We start from the raw sequence: 21,184 nt of genomic DNA on the forward strand, positions 1-21,184 counted from the left end.
TGTAAAGCGCTACAAAATATGTTGGCGCTATATAAATAATTGATGATGAAAGGCGAAAGCTACCTTTAATGTGGATTTAATAAATGATTAAAAAATCTACTGGGGATATTGAGGAGGGTGCTTTAACCAGGAACTGTAGATTGTGACATTGGAGTAAACCATGCAGGCAGGAACCTCAATGGGTCAAAACAATGTCTTCAACATTTGAGTAGAAAGAGGGAGAGACTGATTTTGAAACCACTTTACGACAGAGCTATTTATATGTATATATTTGTATTTGCTCCATCACAACTGTACTTCTATATTAAGTGTGTGTATATATATATATATATATATATATATATATATATATCTATAAATTTAAATGACTCACATTGATATTGGTGTATAACTTTAAGTTAGTTATATTAGTCAAATAGATGTTTTTGTATATAGCATTTATTATTATTTGAAATTATCTGTTTAAGATACAAAATACCATAAATCTCTTTAGAATCTTAGGCCTCAACAATAAATGTGCCGGTGTGGCTTTTTAACATCAGTTCTGTGTTATACTACTCATTTGTCTGTGCTTCTGGTCCAGGGAAAGAGGGCCAAGAGTTCCTTGTTCTCCCTCTGGTGTTACTACAAACAGGACCCCTTCGGTAACAAGACCCTGTCCCTGTAGCTCGGAATACAAGGTACTGAATCCATTTGCCGCCCACATACTCAATTTAATAAATACATCCTAACTGTGAAAAGAGGTGTTTCACTTAATTGATATTAAGTGGTGCCAAGAAAACATTCCCTGCACCATTATACCACCAGCTTGCACTGTTGACACAAGGCAGGATAGATTCATGGATTCACGTTGTTTATGCCAAATTCTGACCCTACCATCTGCATGATGCAGCAGAAATCGAGATTTGTCAGACCAGTCAACATTTTTCCAATCTTAAACTGTCCAGTTTTGATGAGCCTATAACCTCTGTAGGCCAGACACTGGAGGATATGTACAATGCAGATGTGGAATATAAAATCTTAAAAGAGCGCACAGAAAAAATATATATATTCAATTAATAATTTATGTCAGTATTATATTCATTTATGCTTACACATGGACATTTTTTAAAAATTGTTTTTTTCTTTCCTCCCAAAAAGTCCTATATTAGCGTGTCATATTAGCGTGTCTTTGTCTACTGTACATAACATATATATTTTCAGTTGCTCCTGCCATGTTTTAGCATGCACAATCAGCCATCATAACTAGTATTTGGGACTTATACTTACACTGTTGATTCATATATACGTTCATAGAGGAATATTACACACAATCAGATCAGTGCACTGATTAAGACTTATTAGTGCTATAACAGTTGTTGATGCAAAATTGAACGTACGCCTGTTTGCTTAGCATATATTGCATAATTTCGCTTTGCATGCCCACAAAAACCCTGTCATGCCTCTTCACAGATCACACAGATCCAGATACGCCTTTCACAGATTTACTGTTGATATATATATATGAGAGCAGGGCCGGACTGGGACTAAAAATCAGCCCTGGCATTTAAAGCACACAGGCCCACCTCTTGTGGGCTCCATGTACTATATTGTTGCACACTGATACTGGCGCAGTGTGCGTTGCTGATGCAGTACAATATGATGTAGTATGAGTGTGTTTGTGTGTATGTGGGGGGGGTATTTATTTCTCCTAATGACCCTCAACATTGCAATGTTAGCACCCCAATTACATCAATAAATACCATGACAATACATTATTATTACCCAAATTACAGCAATAAATAACCCCCCACACACACTCATACTACATCAATACCCACCCACATTACAGCAACCGGAATCACCCCCACATTACAGCAACCGGAATCACCCCCACAGAACAGCAACCGGCATCACCCCCACATTACAGCAACCTGCATCACCCCCACATTACAGCAACCTGCATCACCCCCACATTACAGCAATACCCTCTCCTACTTATTATCAATACTAAGCCCCAAACACACTACAAAATTTCCACCACCATGCCACCCCATACTACAGTAATACCACCAATTATACAAGCGCCACTGTAGGAAACCAATGTTTTGCTTTTTTCAAATCTCCCACAAAATAGCAACAACAGAATACTTACACACATATAGGTAACAGGTACCCTTTTCCCTCAATTAAATAGTAATGGCAGAATTTTCATGAATCATTCCACATGAAATAAAACTAACATATATCTAAAAAAAGCATAACTATTGAATGGTCATTCGAACCCACACGGCCGCATTAAAAGTATTTCCATCTACAGCAAAATGTCAGAGAAAAATATTTTTTTTACTATAGTAATTGGATATGCGTCTTTTCTATTCATTTTAAATAACACAGTATATAAATTAAGGGGGATAGAGGAGGTGGGTGAGAGATAATTGGATGTGATCCATCAGTTTGATTAGATAGGAAACTTTTAGATTATTTACCTCAAGACGTTTACACCCTTGACTCACAGGCTGGGCCGACAAGAGGAATTTTGAGCCCCAGTACAACAACTTCTTTGGGCTCCCATCATATTCATCAATGAGAGACTTGCCTTTGGCAGAAGTTCATATTATGCCACAACGTAGTGCCCCCAGTTCATATTATGCCACAACGTAGTGCGCTCAGTTCATATTATGCCACATCATATTATGCCACATAGTAGTGCCACAAATCATATTATGGCATAGTAATGCCCTCAAATCATATACCATACAGTAGTGCCCCCAAATCATATTATACCACAATAGTGCCCCCAAATCATATTTATGCCATAGTAGTGCCCCCAAATCATTAGTAGTGCCCAGACAAAAACTCATTCACAAATAAAAATTGGTACAGCATATCAGATACTGAGAGTGTGAGTCCCAGGAGCAGCTTAATACACCATTTACAATGCAAACAAAAATAGATATATTGACACAATCACAGAAAAAATTATGACAAGCAGCGTTTTTTCCTCTTAATTAAAAATCTTTGTACACATAAATATGCAAGAAACATTACAGCGCAATAATGAGCAATACATAGTGTTTTAAACGTCATTGGATACACAGTAGTGGCCTCAGTTCAAGAAAGAATGGTTATAAACACATTGCACACGAGAAAATATATGAACTTACCTGATCATGGCATCCTGTGTTCTGTTCTCCTACTGGGAGCGCTGGGCGAGGAGGGATCAGCAGCTGTCGGCTCACACGGGAAGTCAGGAGCAGGAACAGAGCGTAGTGGAATTTTTTTTAACACTTGTCCCCATTCTTCATTACTACCTGTGTTTTATGATGGTTGCATCCCTGACATTCCCATTCTTAAGATGTCTCTCCCTTTACACTTTCTTTTACCTATGCCCCTGCACCATCTTCTCCTTTGCCCCTCTCACCTAACCCATCTTCTCCCCTGGCACTCGCACACGTCTTCCTGCACCCCCTACCCCACTGGCTCTCTAACCTCTCTCCCAGCACCCCCTACCCCGCTGGTTCTCTCACCCCTCTCCCAACACCCCCTTCCCCCTGGATATTTCACCCCTCTCTCTGCACCCCATTCCCCCAGGCTCTCTCACCCCTCTTCCAGCACCCCATTCCCCCCCTTGCTCTTTCACCCCTCTTCCAGCACCCCCTTCCCCCTGGCTCTCACCCCTCTTCCAGCACCCCTTCCCCCTGGCTCTCACCCTCTTCCAGCACCCCCTTCCCCCTGGCTCTAACCCTCTTCCAGCACCCCCTTCCCCCCTGGCTCTCTCACCCCTATTCCAGCACCCCCTTCCCCCCTGGCTCTCTCACCCCTCTTACAGCACCCCCTTCCCCCCTGGCTCTCTCATCCCTCTTCCAGCACCCCCTTCCCTCCTGGCTCTCACCCCTCTTCCAGCACACCCTTCCCTCCTGGCTCTCACCCCTCTACCAGCACCCCCTCCCCCCTGGCTCTCTCACCCCTCTTCCAGCACACCATCCCCCCTGGCTCTCACCCTCTTCCAGCACTCTGGCTCTCCCACACTCGTGAAAACCCTGCCCCCCACGCGAGAATCACGGCACCACCACACCTTCCCCCCCAACCCCGATGCGAAAATCGCGGCACCCCCCCGCGACCCCCGTGCGAAAATCGTGGCGACCCCTGTGCGAAAATCGCGTCACCCCCCGCGACCCCTGTGCAAAAATTATGGCACCCCCATGACTCCCGTGCAAAATTCGTGGCACCCCCTCTCGCGAAAATTGCGGCACCCCCCCTGCGACCCCCGTGTCAAAATCGTGGCAACCCCCCCGCGACCCCCGTGAAAAAATCACGCCATCCCCTCCCTATTCAGAGAAAATAATAAAAACTGTGTCCACATTGCAGGGCACAATGCACAGGATATGGGGGAGGGAGCAGAGGAGCCCTTGTTCGTCACGCAACAGAGGTGCCCAGGAGTCCAAGAAGTGTCGGCCGGCCCATCTAGCCATCGACCCTTCTGGCATTTGCCAGAAGTGCCAGATGGCCAGTCCGACCCTGTATGAGAGAGCGAAAGAGGAAGGGAGAGGGAGGTGGGAATGGAAGAGAGAGAGAGAGGGAGAGAGAGGGAGAGAGAGGGAGAGGGAGAGAAAATGTGAAGGAAGGGGGACATCAATCACTTCACGTGAAGTGAATCTAGAATTGTTAATATACATCAGAATACATGAAGACTATTAAATCAAAATGTATTGTCAACATTATAGTAAAACAACCAGGGTGTCCATGTAATATAAAATTATTTAGATCAGAGGTGTCCAACTCCTCAAGGGCTACCAACATGTCATGATTTCTGGATTTCTATCTGTAGGAATAGGTGGGATAATTACTGCCAAATAGATTAACTCTATTAACACTCTGTGCGTGATAAAAGAACTCCTGAAAACATTAACTGTTGGTAGCCATTGAGGACTGAGTTTGGACACCTCTGCTTTAAACGAATCATCAAGAAAGCATGTGATGCGCTCCCATTTGTAAACATTCTAAACTCTATTAACAATATCAGTGATTGAGGGTGGACCTGGAGACTTCAATAAGGTCGCTAATTCAAATGTTACAGTGCTGCAGATATGGTGTATTAATTTATTACAATATTTATTAACATCAGGAATTGGGAGTGGAAGGAGAAAAAATTCTGGTGAGAGAGAGGAACCTTGATGGTTGTTATAGTTTTAATAAATGTTTTCATTTTCCTCCAAAATGTTGCTAATTTAGGGCAAGACCACCAAATGTGGGCAAAATTACCTGACTGAGAACAATTTCTCATCAGATGATGATGAAAAGATATGAATACTGGAAGGAACAAGATACCATCTATAATATAATTTATAGTAATGTTCTTTACTTCTGGTACTTATAAAAGTTATAGGAAGTTTCTTACATAACAAAAACAAATCTTTAAAGAAAAACATAACCCCATCACCTGTTCCCATAATATCTCCAAATTATGCTTTTCAGCTGCTTGAAAAGCTATAAGTAACTTATAAATACATTAAATAAAACCTTTAGAAGTTGAGTAAAACATACAAAGTGACTCTAAGGAAGATCAAAGAGTTCTTTGACTATTGAAGTAAATGGAAGCATTAAAGTTTTGCTTTCGAGAATATTGATGAAAATGTTATTTTAAAAGGTGTAGTTTCATTTCAATGTCAGAATATTCTGGTAGAATGTCTAGTAAAGTCGATTCCTGAAGGATTCTTATTCCATTATCTATCCAAGTTGAAAAAGAACTAGGATTCATGTTTGGAAAATTCTAGTAATCCCCAAAATTTGATTGTTCAATAGAGGTACCATTGAGATTAATTTAAATAAAGATTTCACTGTATTACTTTTTTATTTAAAATCATAGTAGGTATGGATTTTATTAATAGGAGTCTAAGGAGTTGCAATAAACAGGTAGCGCTTAATGCTATTTGTAATATTTCTACTTCAAAATCAGCCCATAATTTGCTGTTCAAGTCTACCTGCATTTGAATGCATTGTGAAATATGTACTGCTAAATAATAATTCTTAAAGTCTGGGAGGCCCAATCCATCATCCGCACTATGTCAGAGTAAAATTTTCATTTTAATTCAAAGACGTTTTGCACTCCATATAAATTTTGAAGCTCATTTCTCTAAAATGTAAAAATAAGAAAAAGGGACTCCAATAGGAATAGTTTGAAACAAATACATGTTCAGAAGCACATGTGAGAGATATACATTTTATGAACTTCTTAATGTAATGCATTTTGTATAATTACTATTGAAAGAAGAATAGTCTGCAAGCTGCAGAATATTCTGCATGAACTCTGCCTCACATTCATTTCTTTCTCGCCAACATGTCTCTTCTCAAGAATGTGCACATCCAGCAACGTTGGTACCAGGAGCCACCGACCCCCACTTGAGGCCTATGTGACTGTGATAAGACATCTGCTCTACGTCATGCCCACAAACTGCTGACATGGACAAGTTGCCTTGAGAAACCTTGCATTCCTTATCTCTCTTTTTCTGTGAAACTATGTATAAATAAAACTACTCTGACTTAGGGCTGGTCAGAACCAGATACATTTTCAGCCCAACATCTGAACTTTGTCTGTCTCTCTATTGATCGATACCCACAAGGTATAGCAGCTGGAGTTCAGGAGAAAGGACCCGTTTAGGTCATCTCTGACAGTTTCAGTGGGGGCTCGCCGCCGGGATCTCCAATATATCAGACCTCCCGACAACGGGGTCTCCCTTTCCAGACAGACAGACGTTAATCCAGCGCTGGTGAGCAAAAAGCTTTATTTTTGCTCTTAGAGCTGTCTCTGTGGAGGAGGAATTATCCCAGCTCGAGGGTACTGCAGTCTGATTGACGGAGATCCCTGAACTCTGGCAACAGATACTATTAAGAGTATCAAGGTACTTGTGTGTAATCTGTCTTGTATTGTTACATGTATTGATATATTGTCTTCTCTATGCCATACACCTGATACATCTGTACACATGAATAACACCACAGAACTCAGTCAGATCACACAGTTGACCCTGCAAATAATCTTGATTGTATACGTGATTGTGTTTTTTGATGGATTTTAATGAAAGTAGTCAGGAACATTCAGAAAGGCAGACCAGCTGCAAACTTGTTGTAAAGCAAGACAGGAACAAATAAAAGTTTTCTCATTCAAAATATATTGGACCATAAGGTAATCCCATTATGGGAAATAAAGGGTCCAAGACAGGAAAGAAATCCGAAAAGTACGGGGATCTAGACCCCATAAAGTATATGCGAAAGCATAAAGGCAAGGATTTCACAAAAGGGATGAGAAAACTGTTCAAAGCTGCAGGGGTGTCTGAAAACCGGTATATTAAAGGTTCCATTTTTTAAACAACTAATTAAAGACAATGAGAAAACACTGAAAGAAAAAGGTTATTTTGACAGATGTGTTGCATGGTGTAAAATGTCAGAAGAATTAGAGAATGACAATGATTGCTGTGATATGTTACAGTTAACAAATTTAAGTGACACTGATGAAATAGAAAATGTATCACAAGCTAAATGATATAATGACTAAAACAATGAATCAAGTAGGTTGTGTACTAAAAATGTATGTTTAAATGCTGCGCAGCTGAAGAGTGAGATGTGCCCCTCCCTTATTCTGTGTAAAAGATTTCAGTGTGTTGAGATAAGAAGCACTCTGTGTTTTTTTGTTATCTGACAATGTATGTAACATTGATAAAATGGTTCTTCCAAGTATGTTTCTATTTTTCAAGAGGAAAAATATGTCCTGAGTGCTGATTGATATTAGCATGCTGAAGCTAATGTGTATTTAGTCTAATGCTGGGACATGTAGTTCCACAGCAGTAGGCTGGAAGATAGCAGTTAAGTTTTCTTTCTCTGTATGTGAGTTTTATCTCCGTCTTACTGCGTGTGAGGGAGATCCATGTTTGTCTGTCTTGACCGTTTTACAAGAGACATGTTTCAAGGTTGAAAAAGCTGTACAGTTGTAAATGTAATGTTTTTGAAGAGATGCAAAAGAAGTTTTAAAGTCTTTGGTCCGTCACAAGACTGTAAATAATGTACATTATCACTATTACTGGTTTCAGAACAAAGTTGGCTGGGGTCCAACAAGCCGTTTCTATATTTGAACAAAGTAATTTTTATTTTTATTTTATTTTTTTGAGAAAAATAGCTTTCTCTTTAATGAAGTTGAGAATTGTGGGAGTGAGCTTTACATGGAGAGATATTACAAGCTGTTTTTATCTGTGTAAAATGGCGCTGATAAATGTTCTCAGAAATCAGGAGGGTTTGTTATGCCCATAAAGAATTGTTAAGAGATAAAATGTCGTCTGTGAGCGAGAATTGTGAATATATATTTGTACTGTAAACATGGAAATCACAGAATCTGGAAATATGTCTGAATATTTGGTTTACAAAGAGATGATGAGAAAGGAGTGGCTTTGAACACTCGCCCAGGTCTCGTCACTTTGACATTCCCTGTGTGTGAGATTAGGGACTGCCTCTTTGAGGAAATCAGTTTTTCATTGCATGGAACGCATAACGTCACAGTTAAAGCTACAAAGAGAAACTTTTAAGCAAGTGTCGTATTAGCAGCTGTTCAACGTGAATTAATAACAGTTACTGTAATTCCTAGTGAATAAATGTTAATCTTTATGCAAAAGTTTTTTTCTTCACAGATCTCCAGCAAAAAAGACCATTTAGGCAATCCAGATTGCATTGATCCAACTTCCAATGAATAGAAGTTGCAATATGTTTTGGTCAACAGCTGAACAAAAAGCAGCTTTTGAGCTGATCAAAGATTTAATCACAAGCGCCCCAGCCCTTGGGCTCCCTAACTATGAACTACCGTTTAACTTGTTCTGCCATGAACAAGAAGGGCACGCTCATGGCGTACTAACACAAATGGGAGCAGACAAAGACCATTGGGGTACTACTCACAAAAATTAGACCCCGTCATAGTGGGAGCCCCAACATGTATAAAAGCAGTAGCAGCAGCCGCTTTATTGCTACAAAAAGTTGCAGACATAGTGCTGGATCACCCTCTCACCATTCAGGTACCACACTCAGTCATGGAAATACTGAATCAAGCCAGAACAAAACACATCTCAGCGGCTAGATTAACTAAATATGAAGTAGCACTACTGACACCCTCAAATGTTACACTAAAAAGATGCACAGTTTTAAATCCAGCAACATTGTTCCCAAGTTGCATGGATATAAAAGAGGGGAGTAACAGTATAGACGCTGAAGACACAGACAATACAGAGAGTGTTGCTGAAGACACAGACAATACAGAGAGTGTTGAGACTGTGACAAAACAGGAAACACAACTAAAAACTTTTTTCTGTGATCATGACTGTCTAGCCTTAATGGATCTGGAAACTAAACCTCCCAGAGATGTTAAAGAGACATCTCTTAGCAACCCTGATTTACTCCTGTTTGTAGATGGGTCCAGGTACTATGAGGAGGGCTCTCCCAAAACAGGTTATGCAGTTACAACAGAAACAGACATTGTACTCCAGCAACCCCTCCCACCAAGTCAATCTGCACAGCAAGCTGAATTAGAAGCACTTATAAGTGTATGTCAGTATGCAGAAGGGAGAACAGCTAACATTTACACTGACTCCAGATATGCCTTTGGGGTTGCACATGACTACCAAAGTATTTGGAAGAACAGACACTTTATGGCCTCTAACGGTAAACCCATTAAAAATGCAGAAATCATTTTGAGGTTATTTGCTGCATTAGAACTGCCCAAGGAAGTGGCAGTCATAAAGGTAAAAGCACACACCAGAGAGCAGACTATGGAAGTAAGAGGAAACAGACTAGCAGACCAGGCTGCAAAAGCTGCAGCAGACTTACCGCTAGTACAACACTATTTAGTGTCCACAACACCCCCCACCCTCCCTATAGATCTGGAAATGCTAAAAATCCTACAAAAGCAAGCAGCAGTATCTGAAAGAGAGGAGTGGAAAAAGAGGGGGGCGGAACACATAGAGGGCATATGGGCCACAACAGACAGACACTGTCTCCCTAGAGTCCTATTTACTACACTGGCTGCTCTAGTGCATGGGCCTTCCCATGTTTCAAAAGACGCAATAATTAACACTGTATTCAGACACTGGGTCGCGCCAGGCTTCAGCACAGCTGCCAGTAATCTGGTAAAGGCCTGCGCCATCTGTAACACACACAACCCTGGTCACACAGTAACAGTACCTCCCAGGGTGACACCTAAACCCCTCTACCCCTTTCAGCGCATACAGATAGATTACATTCAGCTACCCAAATGTGGAATATATGAATATGTCCTAGTAGCTACTGATCTATTCTCCAGTCTCTTCGGAAGCGTGGGCGATATCCAAAGCCACAGTGAAAAATACAGCCAAGAAGCTGCTATCTGAGGTAGTATGTAGATACGGGGTTCCAGAGGTGATTGAATCAGACAGAGGTACTACTTTTACAGGAGAAGTGATGACATCTATCATGTCAGACTTGGGGATTGCTCAAGCATTCCATACCCCCTACCACCCGCAGAGTAGTGGCAAGGTAGAAAGGCTAAATGGCACTCTCAAGCTCAAAATACAGAAAGCCATGAAAAGCACAGGGATGCCCTGGCTGCAATGCCTTCCCCTTGCCCTATACTCAGTCAGGACAACACCTAATAAGAAACACAGGCTGAGCCCCTATGAAATACTGTTTGGGGGGCCGCCAAAGACAGGGTGTTATTTTCCACAATCTTTAGTGAAACACCAAGGTGAACTGACTAGTTATGTGAAAGAACTATAGAAGTCCCTCACTAACATACATTCTCGAGTTTTCTCTTCAATCCCAGATCCAGAGGATTGCACTGGAACACATGCCCTGGTGCCAGGAGATTACGTCTTCGTAAAAAGACACGTGAGGAGGTCTCTGGAACCACGATTTGAGGGGCCATATCAAGTTCTGTTGACTACACCCACTTCTGTGAAACTTGAAGGAAAGGATCCTTGGATCCACGCCAACCACTGCAAAAAGGCTACGGTGACCCAGGAAAAACCATGAAGGGGAGTAAGGTCCTTTAAAATATTGTTTCAATAAGGGAATAGAATCCAATAGGGCTATAAATGAGTCAATATGGACCCCATATGGCCAAATACGCATTAGTTACCAAAATAAGAGTTTCCCTTTAGGGTCCGTCCCTAAATCACGCTGTCAAGTTATAGTGAATTTCACCCAACCTTATTTATCACACTGTAATTCTGAATGCAACCAAACAGTGAAGATGAAAACCGAAAAAGGTACTATTTTTTCAAAGAGCCAGGAGTGCATAAAATGTCAATATGATAGATATAATCTCACCTGGAACGGCACACTGCCTGCCTTTGACAATGACAGAGCAGAAAATGACACTTCATGTCACTTAGGACAACAGGTATCTACATATTGCCTGTTTTATGATATCCCCTACCTTTTACCAGATGATGTTTATTATGTGTGTGGACGCAATGCCTACAGGTGGCTCCCCCCAAATTCCATAGGGGTATGCTACTTGGCCAGATTGGTTCCTGAATTCTATGTCATGACCCATGATGACCTCAAAGGAGTATTCAGGAATAAAAAGGACCATAGGCTTGAGAAAAGGGAAATTAAGACAATAGATACTGAACATATCCCTTTCATAGCAAAGTCCAAAGGGCACAATGTGGGCATTGGATTTGGCAACATCGTTTCAATAGGAACAATGGGGTACATGGCAAACTATAATATGATATTAAAGGTTGAAGGACTTTTAGATAACATAACAGAAATTTATGACAAATCCTTTAGGTATGTTGGAAAGGAACTGCAGGCGATGAAAACCCAGTTAATACAACATCAACTTGTATTAGACTACATCACTGCTCAGTCAGGAGGGTACTGTTTAACCCTAGAAACAGAATACGGAATACATTGTTGTAACTTTGTAACAAATGACACTGATAATCCAGAAGAAGTAATAGACAGGTACATGACAGAAGCCAAAGAAATGAAGGAGAATTTCAGGAAAGAGAATTTTGACCCCGATACAGTAAATAATGGCTGGTGGACATCAGCCTTCTCATGGTTAAATCCTAGCAATTGGGGCAAAGGTATTTTCGCATGGATTTCAGGCATTTTAATATGGATAGCTAAGATATTCGCTTTATTGTTGTTGCTATATGTCATTTTTAAACTAAGCTTATGTTTTTTCCAATGCGGTTTGAAAAGGTGCAGAAATGATCTCATTCTGAATAAAAAGTCTCTTAAAAGACATGTAAAGGCCAAACCGGTATCAGAGGTTTACCTTGTCCTCTCTGAGCTTTAAGGCTCTTTTATACTCTCCCCCCCCAGTCTTTCCCATTTTTCTTTTTTATTATTTTTAAGAATTAGGTGTACATGAACCATAGACCTGATTGAATGTATCTTTACCATCCTCTAAGGGCCTATTAGAGGTTCCATTGAATTGAATGAAGTAGGTCAGGTGCAGGAGTGCTTCATGCACACCAAAAGGATAGGCAGGGTAATTATAAAAATGATAAAAAGAGGGGTTTATGTGAGAGATATACATTTTATGAACTTCTTAATGTAATGCATTTTGTATAATTACTATTGAAAGAAGAATAGTCTGCAAGCTGCAGAATATTCTCCATGAACTCTGCCTCACATTCATTTCTTTCTCGCCAACATGTCTCTTCTCAAGAATGTGCACATCCAGCAACGTTGGTACCAGGAGCCACCGACCCCCACTTGAGGCCTATGTGACTGTGATAAGACATCTGCTCTACGTCATGCCCACAAACTGCTGACATGGACAAGTTGCCTTGAGAAACCTTGCATTCCTTATCTCTCTTTTTCTGTGAAACTATGTATAAATAAAACTACTCTGACTTAGGGCTGGTCAGAACCAGATACATTTTCAGCCCAACATCTGAACTTTGTCTGTCTCTCTATTGATCGATACCCACAAGGTATAGCAGCTGGAGTTCAGGAGAAAGGACCCGTTTAGGTCATCTCTGACACACATTAATCTTGTAAAGTCTTTTAAAATTTTGTCTAGGTGTAAAATTGGCTGAAAATAATTTGTTGTAGTTTTTACTGAAATATATCCCTAAGTATTTCTAAAAGTGAACTATACTTCTAGTAGTGCAATAAGTGAAGATTCCTGGTCACTGAGTGTAAGAAAACTGTCATCTGTGTTTAGAGCTATTTTAGATTATTTTTTTATTAAAATATTACTAAAAGAACACCCAAATATTAGTATTTTATTCTTACTTTAGATGCTAAATTTTTCATGACATTTAGTATTTTGTATATAGTATGATTAATAATACTTATAATTATTCTAGTACTGTCTGATGCTTGACAGCCTGGAACATTTACCATCTGGATCCGGATGAATTATGTATAGGATAAGTTTTTGTTACCTTCATAAAGTCTAGTAGCAAATGCATTTTTGCTTATGAAAAAAATGTGTGCAAAATTTCTTACAACTTGGTTCCAAGTATGTGTATTTGGGTGAAATTATGCCTGATATAAACCTGGAGATGTATGTGTCACATAATATGGGCTGAAATATGCTTTTGCATGCGCATATTTTAGCATGGAATTACATCCATGTTGTGCTCTACAGGTCCAAAGTTTTATATACATACAAAATACATTTAATTAATTTAATAAAGTGGCCAATAAGATGTAAAATCCCATTAACAGCCCCTTCCCTACATTTACGTAATTAAAGTCCATGATATGCTGTATAGGGAAATTCATTGCCAAACACATACATATAAAAATATTATAAAAATCTAAATAAACCCTATTCTGGAGATTAATGTACAATTTAGACTTCGCAATTTTGATGTCTTTACAATACAGATTCCAAATTTATTGTACCTATACAATGTAGATTTCTACTTGATTGAAGAAGGGAGAGAGACAAATTTCCCTTTTTTGATGTCTCTGCCTAACTGCAGCCCATTTTCTTATGCACCACACTCGTCCTATTGTCTCCCAGAAGATAAGTGAATGTGAAAGTCCTCTATTTCAATACAATGTTCCTGCAATCATAGTACCCATTTGTCTGGACAAGTGAAACAAGAAGAGGAAGGGTACAGACATGGAGCTTAAATGAGAAAATGGGGGCAGCTTAAGTAAAGACTTTGAACAGGCAAGAATCTACTTCCCAAAAATATAAAATATAATGAAAATGACAAGTGAACGGGTTCCCACAGGGCTCTCCAGGTAATACTAATCCCCGTCCACCCATAGAAATGGGGTGGTCACCATTTGGACATGCGTGGAAGTATTTGTATTTAAATACACTATGGGAATGATATAGAGTTAGCCCTAAAATAGGTGCGATTTTTGCTCAAAATAGCTGGACATAAAAATAGCATATTCACAACCACATATATAAGTCGTATGTATCTTAATGTCTGCATCAGTAGCTTATGTCCCCGGTTTAAGCCAAGCACGTATCACAGACATGTACGCCCCACTTATGCCAATGTTCTTATCCATTTGTTTTATGTGCAACAAATGCATTTGCTATTAGATATTAATACAACTGAAAGAAAACCTCTCTTATACAGCTGAAACAACTCCCAGCTTTGTATACAAAAAAAATGTCTTTCTTAAAGACTTACACTAAGGCATAATTTATGTCCAAGCGTCGAAGAAAATGCTAAATCAGCATTAGCAATGCAATCGCAAGCAGCCAATCACAAGCAGTTCACTAGTGCCGGAGACCGTCATCATCCACCGCTATGTGCAACTGTCCCATACCATCCACAAATAATATGGCTTTCTCACCCATTAACAGTTGTGCTATCATGCCTTTATTATATTTGGCCTATGTTAGAATGTCCCTGTCATTCCTCGTCCCATCTCTCAAGATACAGGCAGACATAAGTGGCAGAATAACACAAATCTGAATGTATGCTTTAGAGTAATCCCACTTTTTGGGCATGCGCAGAGCAATTTTATGAAAGATACGCTACAGAAACTGCCATTGTAATTACTTTGCATCAGCCCCTTTAGGTGTAAAATACGTTTTTCACATTCATTACTAACACTGTAAATACACTATTATCCACTGTGAGTCTGATACTTAATTAAGTTATATAAATATAGTGTCCAACTTGTGTAATATACAATATTCATTTTAGTTAGAACTGGAAATACACGATGAGAGGATCAGGGCTTTTTCTAACCACGTGTAGTATATATATTACAGGGATGTCATATATATGTGTAATAATTGTTTATCTACACTTGTTTAATAAACACAACACACAAAATGAAAAATGATAAGTGTAAAGCGTGATTTCAATATATTCTCCCTGCTTTAAACTTAGCTTATGTTTAGACTAATTCTTGTTTAATTCTTTTTAATAAATTGGCTTGAATAGTTCAAACAAATAATATTGTTCCTCTATTCTTTGTGTTCATGTGATCCAATTTTTCTTGGATCCAATGGACAAGCAGCAGCAGGGAAGGTTTATGCCCAGGAACAGGCCAGGCCTTTGTCTCTTTGGGATGCGTCAAACAGAGATGATATGCCTGTTCACACTACTACCTTATGTCATCCAGGAAACTCTCAAGATTGTGCAGATTGATATTGAGCCTACTGTAAGAGGTTGACCATTTCTGTCCTTTGGATGCAACTAAATATCTATGTCATTGAGTTAGGCATAAGTAAATGTCAGACATATTTCTAAGCCTGGCTTAGAATACTGCTGTTTCTTCAGTAGGATGTATCATGAGATATGCGGTGCTCACAATAGACATGGAAAACTGAAGGTTTGCACCTACGTTCAAACTACAAAATTGCCTTCAACTCTTAGAGGTCCTTACTATTTTCTACCAGATCTTACCAATAGCAAAGTAATTGTCTATTACATTTGTTAGGGCAGCACGGTGGCTCAGTTGTTAGCACTTCTGCCTCACAGCGCTGGGGTCATGAGTTCAATTCCCAACCATGGCCTTAGTTGTGTGGAGTTTGTATTTTCTCTCTGTGTTTGCGTGGGTTTTCTCCGGGTGCTCCGGTTTCCTCCCACACTCCAAAAACATACTGGCAGGTTAATTGGCTGCTAACAAATTGTCCCAAGTCTGTCTGTGTCTTTGTGTATGTTAGGGAATTTAGACTGTAAGCTCCAATGGGGCAGGGACTGATGTGAGTGAGTTCTCTGTACAGTGCTGCGGAATCAGTGGCGCTATATAAATAAATGGTGATGATGATGATGTTACATATTTGGAGAAATTGTTATATTAATAACATAATCATCAATGGTAAAACACGGTAACTACACAAATGCACATTGTGTGTTTATTGGTCAGCTGTATATGTTTCCACAGGTTTGATATGCAAAGGGATTGAGTGTTCAATGTGGTGGAAGTACTTACACTGTTATTATGAAAACAAAAAGAAAATCATTATTATTATTTATCTAGTCTTCTGAGATTGATGATTGAAGTAAACATCAAACTTGTGATCAAAAAGCAATTGTCATCATGTGTATTTGTAAATTGTAACTCATGGCAATCATATTTATTATGGGTTGAAAACACGCATTGTTAGCTGATACATTTAACATTTTCAATGCTTTTGTTAAATCCTAGCTTTTATGTTAGTCTGTCATATGTCCTATTTAACTGTCAGTGAATCATATGTTGTTTATTCTTGAAAGGGGACGTTGTTTTTTGAATTTCTGTCTGTTTAAGTCAAATTTTTCTTGTGTATATTAGTGGTTTTACTTTATTTGTAGCACTAGTAATGCTTAAAAACTACACTATTTGTAATTTAAAGTTAAATTGTGTTAGTAGTTTGCATACGGTATGGACATTATTTCAATTGCAATGCTGGTGCATGCAGCTTTGGGGGCAATAGTGGTGTAATCATGTGTGGGGCATTGCTGCTAACAGGGGCACTATCCAATCAGTCACACTGCATAACAATAATGGGTCTGTGGCTAAAGACATATGTGGATGTAGTGTAGTTCCCTATATATTCACTGAACAAAGGTATGCATATGTTGAAATATCACAGCTAAATAACACATAAAATAATTCCTGCTATAATTCTGCTATAATCATGTATAACTTGCTTCGGACTAGAAAGGTTTGGAGCCATTAATGTAGCAGTATGGAATAAGGTATTATTCATAAGGCATCATTCATGATACCTGATGCCGAGGGCAGCATAAACTCTAAATACAGCTGTGCATTAGGTAGAGCATGAAATTCAGTGCAAGTGAGAAATTAATGTAAATATAAATTATAGTTGAATGACTTTATAAGTGCTAAGTCTAAAATAACTTACAGGTATGGCAAAGTTGCATATGTGCAAAAAGGCTTGTTGCTTCGGAATAATTTAATTTCATGCAACACTCTGCCACAACTTAGCTCATCTCTACATACATCATCATCATCATCACCATTTATTTATATAGCGCCACTGATTCCGCAGCACTGTACAGAGAACTCATTCACATCAGTCTCTGCCCCATTGGAGCTTACAGTCTAAATTCCCTAACATACACACAGACAGAGAGATGGAGAGACTAGGGTCAATTTTGATAGCAGTCAATTCACCTACTAGTATGTTTTATGAGTGTGGGAGGAAACCAGAGCACCCGGAGGAACCCACGCAAACACATGGAGAACATACAAACTCTACACAGATAAGGCCATGGTCGGGAATTGAACTTATGACCCCAGCGCTGTGAGGCAGAAGTGCTAACCACTTAGCCCCTGTGTGTGTGTGGGGGGGGGAGGGGAGGTACAGTGGTATACCATACCGCCACTTCTCCTGCTGCCTTCATTGTAAAACTATCAAATTACATTCACTTTCATTTTCCATAACGCCACTTCTAAATTTCCACTGCGACCACTATGTACATGTAGTGTATATCAAGATATTGCAATGAACTTTAATATTTTATACAATTGGAAAGGCACTGCCAACAAAAGAGAAGACCTAAAATAAATCAGATATATCTGTTAGCCATAAAGATTAGAGAATGTACTCAAACAATTTGAGGCTATTGCTCTACTTTGAAAGGATTGCACCCAACGTGCATTGTGTTTCAGGATAGATGTTTCAATAGTAAAAACTTTCTTTAGCAGACATAATGAAAACATATGCGAATGTAATGGGCCCAGCCTTATATATATATATATATATATATATATATATAAATATATATACCGTATATACTCCAGTATAAGCCATCCCGAATGTAAGCCGAGGCACCTAATTTTACCACAAAAAACTAGGAAAACTTATTGACTCGAGTATAAGCCTAGAGTGGGAAATGCAGCAGCTACTGGTAACGTGTAGATGGTACAGAGAATAGAACACGATCACTAATTAATACAATTAGTTCTAGTGAACGTGAGCATTCCACCAGTCTTCATGGAGAACACTTCTAGCATCATATATAAGATACAACAGCGTCCATTAACCAATAATAACCACTCCAATAGGGTAATTAGTACTACTAGCAAAAAGATCAGCCAATTACAAGTGTTAATTGATTCAATAAAGAGGAAAACTCCACACAATTATATTGCATGTATTGAAAGAAAGGAAATTCTAACAGTGATTTTTCCTAGAAGTAGATATATTCAACATCTAGTAATCAAGTTGTTACATACGGTGACAAAGAAAGAATGAGTGCGAGTTCTGCAACTGTTACTGAGGCATCTTCTTGTAAGGTCAGTCGTGACCAAGCAAAACCTTGTCATTCGGACTCCAAAAGTGGTGCACAAATAATTTTAGGTATAAAGGCCGAGCTGGAAGAAAATAGTAAGGCATTAGAGGAAAATGTATGTTCTGATTCAGAAATGATACAAATCCCTGAGTAGAGTGTATCCACGAGTGCTATGTGTTATCCTGACCTGTCTGATAGTGTACCCATAAAGAAGGCATCTTTCAGCATTTTTGCAGATGTGTGCATGAACAGCCCAAGTGTAGCGGGTGATACACAAATTGAGGATGCCACTTTGGGATTGCAACAGGATGAGGGGGATATTTGTGTAGCTGACGAGGGCGCTAATGAGGATGTTGATGAGGATGATGTTGTTTGTGTAAGTCCTGCACCAGTGGAAGCAGTTCTTGCACATGATAAGAAGAAGGCCATTGTCATGCCTGAGCATAAGACCAACAAATCCACCTCTTATGTGAAGAATTATTTTTACCCAAATCCTGACAACAGTTATCTAGCCATTTGTAGCGTTTGTAAAGCCACAGTCATTAGAGGTTAACCATCTAGGAACCTCATCCATGTTACACCATTTGAAGTGAGTTCATGGAAAGCTGTTGGGAAAATCAGAAACTTATGGTAAGAAAATAACAACAAGCAGTCCATCATCAGCTAGGTCCCTTCTCTCAGCTAGATCCTGACACCTGCAATCTACACCCACATCACCTTCCTCATCAAAATCCTCAGTAGCGATCGGAGTTAGTCTCACTGCTCCTGCTGCTGCTGGGGGTGAAGAACATTTACTTACCATCCCTACGTTCCAGCGCTGGTAAGTATGCTTCTTTCTTCGCAGGTTCCGGCAGCAGTGAGCAGGTGAGCCAATCAGTTATTTAAGCTGGCGGGCACCGCCATCTTTATAGCAGTTCATCGGCGGAGTTAGAGAGGAAGAACGTTGTGGGACATCCGGAGTCCAGAAAGACGCCGGCAGAGGTGGCAGGGTGCCCTTGCAAGGGTAAAGAGCTACCCTGCCACAAGAAAACAGAACAGCGCCATAGACGTCGGCAGGGAGCCTTTGTAAAGGCTAGGAGTGCCCTCGCCTGGAATAAAGCTGCGAGAGAGCGCCGGAGATAGGGAGCCCTTGTAAGGGCTAAGAGTTCCCCCACCCAGAAGACAGCTGCGTCAAACCGGAGAATAGGGCTGGAGGGTCTGGAAGACATGGAGAAGATGTTGCGAAGCAAGTCGAGTATCCTGCGTGGAGCAGGTAAGTATACTCCGCTGTTAGGTCGGATACAAGGCCTGGGGGCACTGTCCGGCACAAGGCCTGGGGCCACTGTTAGGGGCACAAGGCCCTAGTGTTAACTGGGCACAAGGCCCTAGGTAGTAAAGTGCACAAGGTCCTGTAGGTAGTTGGGCATAGAGTCCAAAGTCAGGGCACAAGGCTCTGTAGGTAGCTGAGCTTAGAGCTCATAGTGTGTGAGGGCACAAGGCCCCTAGGTAGATGGGCAGAGAGGCCATAGTGTGAGTGCATAAGGCCCCTAGTAAATAGGGCACCAGGCCCTGTATGTATATCGGGCGTGAGAGCCCTGAGTTAGAAAGGGTGCAGTCCCATAGTTGTGTAAGTGAATCTAGGTGACAGACCTAGGCAACAGTTGAGCAGAAGGCTCCTGCTACTGCTATACAGACCGACCGGTTAGGTAGCATAGGTGTGTATTCCGTTGACAGCCTTCTAGATACAACAGCATAGTCTTATTACGACTGTGTGGTGAAATACAGTATTGTGCATTGTATTTGGTTGTGCTGTGTATGTTTCCTTCCAGGTGCAAGATGTCAGGCTTCCATAAAGGTAGACTCTTGTTTCTGACTGTAATCCTGTAATACTCTGTGCCTCTGGGGACAAGGGGTAGTTAGGAGCACACACACAGTTGGGGAAGGACACACGGTAGTCTTCCCGATCCGTAGGTCCCCGGGTTACAAAGGAATTCCTAAGGCAGTGATTGGGTATCTCACTGGCAGTGCAACACAGGCCTTTTGAGTTCCAGGGGTGCATCCCGTGGTTCAAATTGGGTGTCCAGTCTGAGTTCCGGCAGGGTCCCTGGCGGTTCCAGATTGGGCGTTGTTTCACTTGGGTGAAGGCGACCCAACATCTTGCCACAGTAGAGTTCATTAACAGCACTGTTACCTTAGGTGCCTTAAGCCCATTGTTAGCTTGTTTAGTGGGGGCCCAAACAAACCAAGCACATCAGCCTCAAAAGTGGCACTCCTTGTCACTGAAGTGCTTGGTTTGTTAAAGTGTGCATGTCCTTTTTAAGATCCAATGTAACGGTGGGTGGGAGGGCCCAAGTACAATTCCTTCTTGCACCTTTCAGTGCCTTTCAGCTACCGCTGTGTGCCAATGTTACCTACATGTGCTATATACTGTTGTGTGCTTAGCAAAAATCTTAGACACCCATTAATAATGCAGACGACTCAGCACAACATTTTCACATCTGGTCTTGTCTACTGTA

At 40.4% G+C, this 21,184-nt stretch overlaps 1 long non-coding RNA gene across 1 annotated transcript; it reads left to right on the forward strand.

Moving 5' to 3' along the window:
- The first annotated feature begins 6,596 nt into the window (after nt 1–6,596).
- Nucleotides 6,597–12,906, forward strand: LOC142141749 (uncharacterized). Its single transcript, XR_012688804.1, has 2 exons — nt 6,597–6,881; nt 10,814–12,906. It is a non-coding gene; the product is annotated as an uncharacterized LOC142141749 (long non-coding RNA).
- Nucleotides 12,907–21,184: the final 8,278 nt, after the last annotated feature.

The sequence above is a fragment of the Mixophyes fleayi genome, chromosome 1 (assembly GCF_038048845.1).
Source record: "Mixophyes fleayi isolate aMixFle1 chromosome 1, aMixFle1.hap1, whole genome shotgun sequence".
Taxonomy (NCBI): Eukaryota; Metazoa; Chordata; class Amphibia; order Anura; family Limnodynastidae; genus Mixophyes; species Mixophyes fleayi.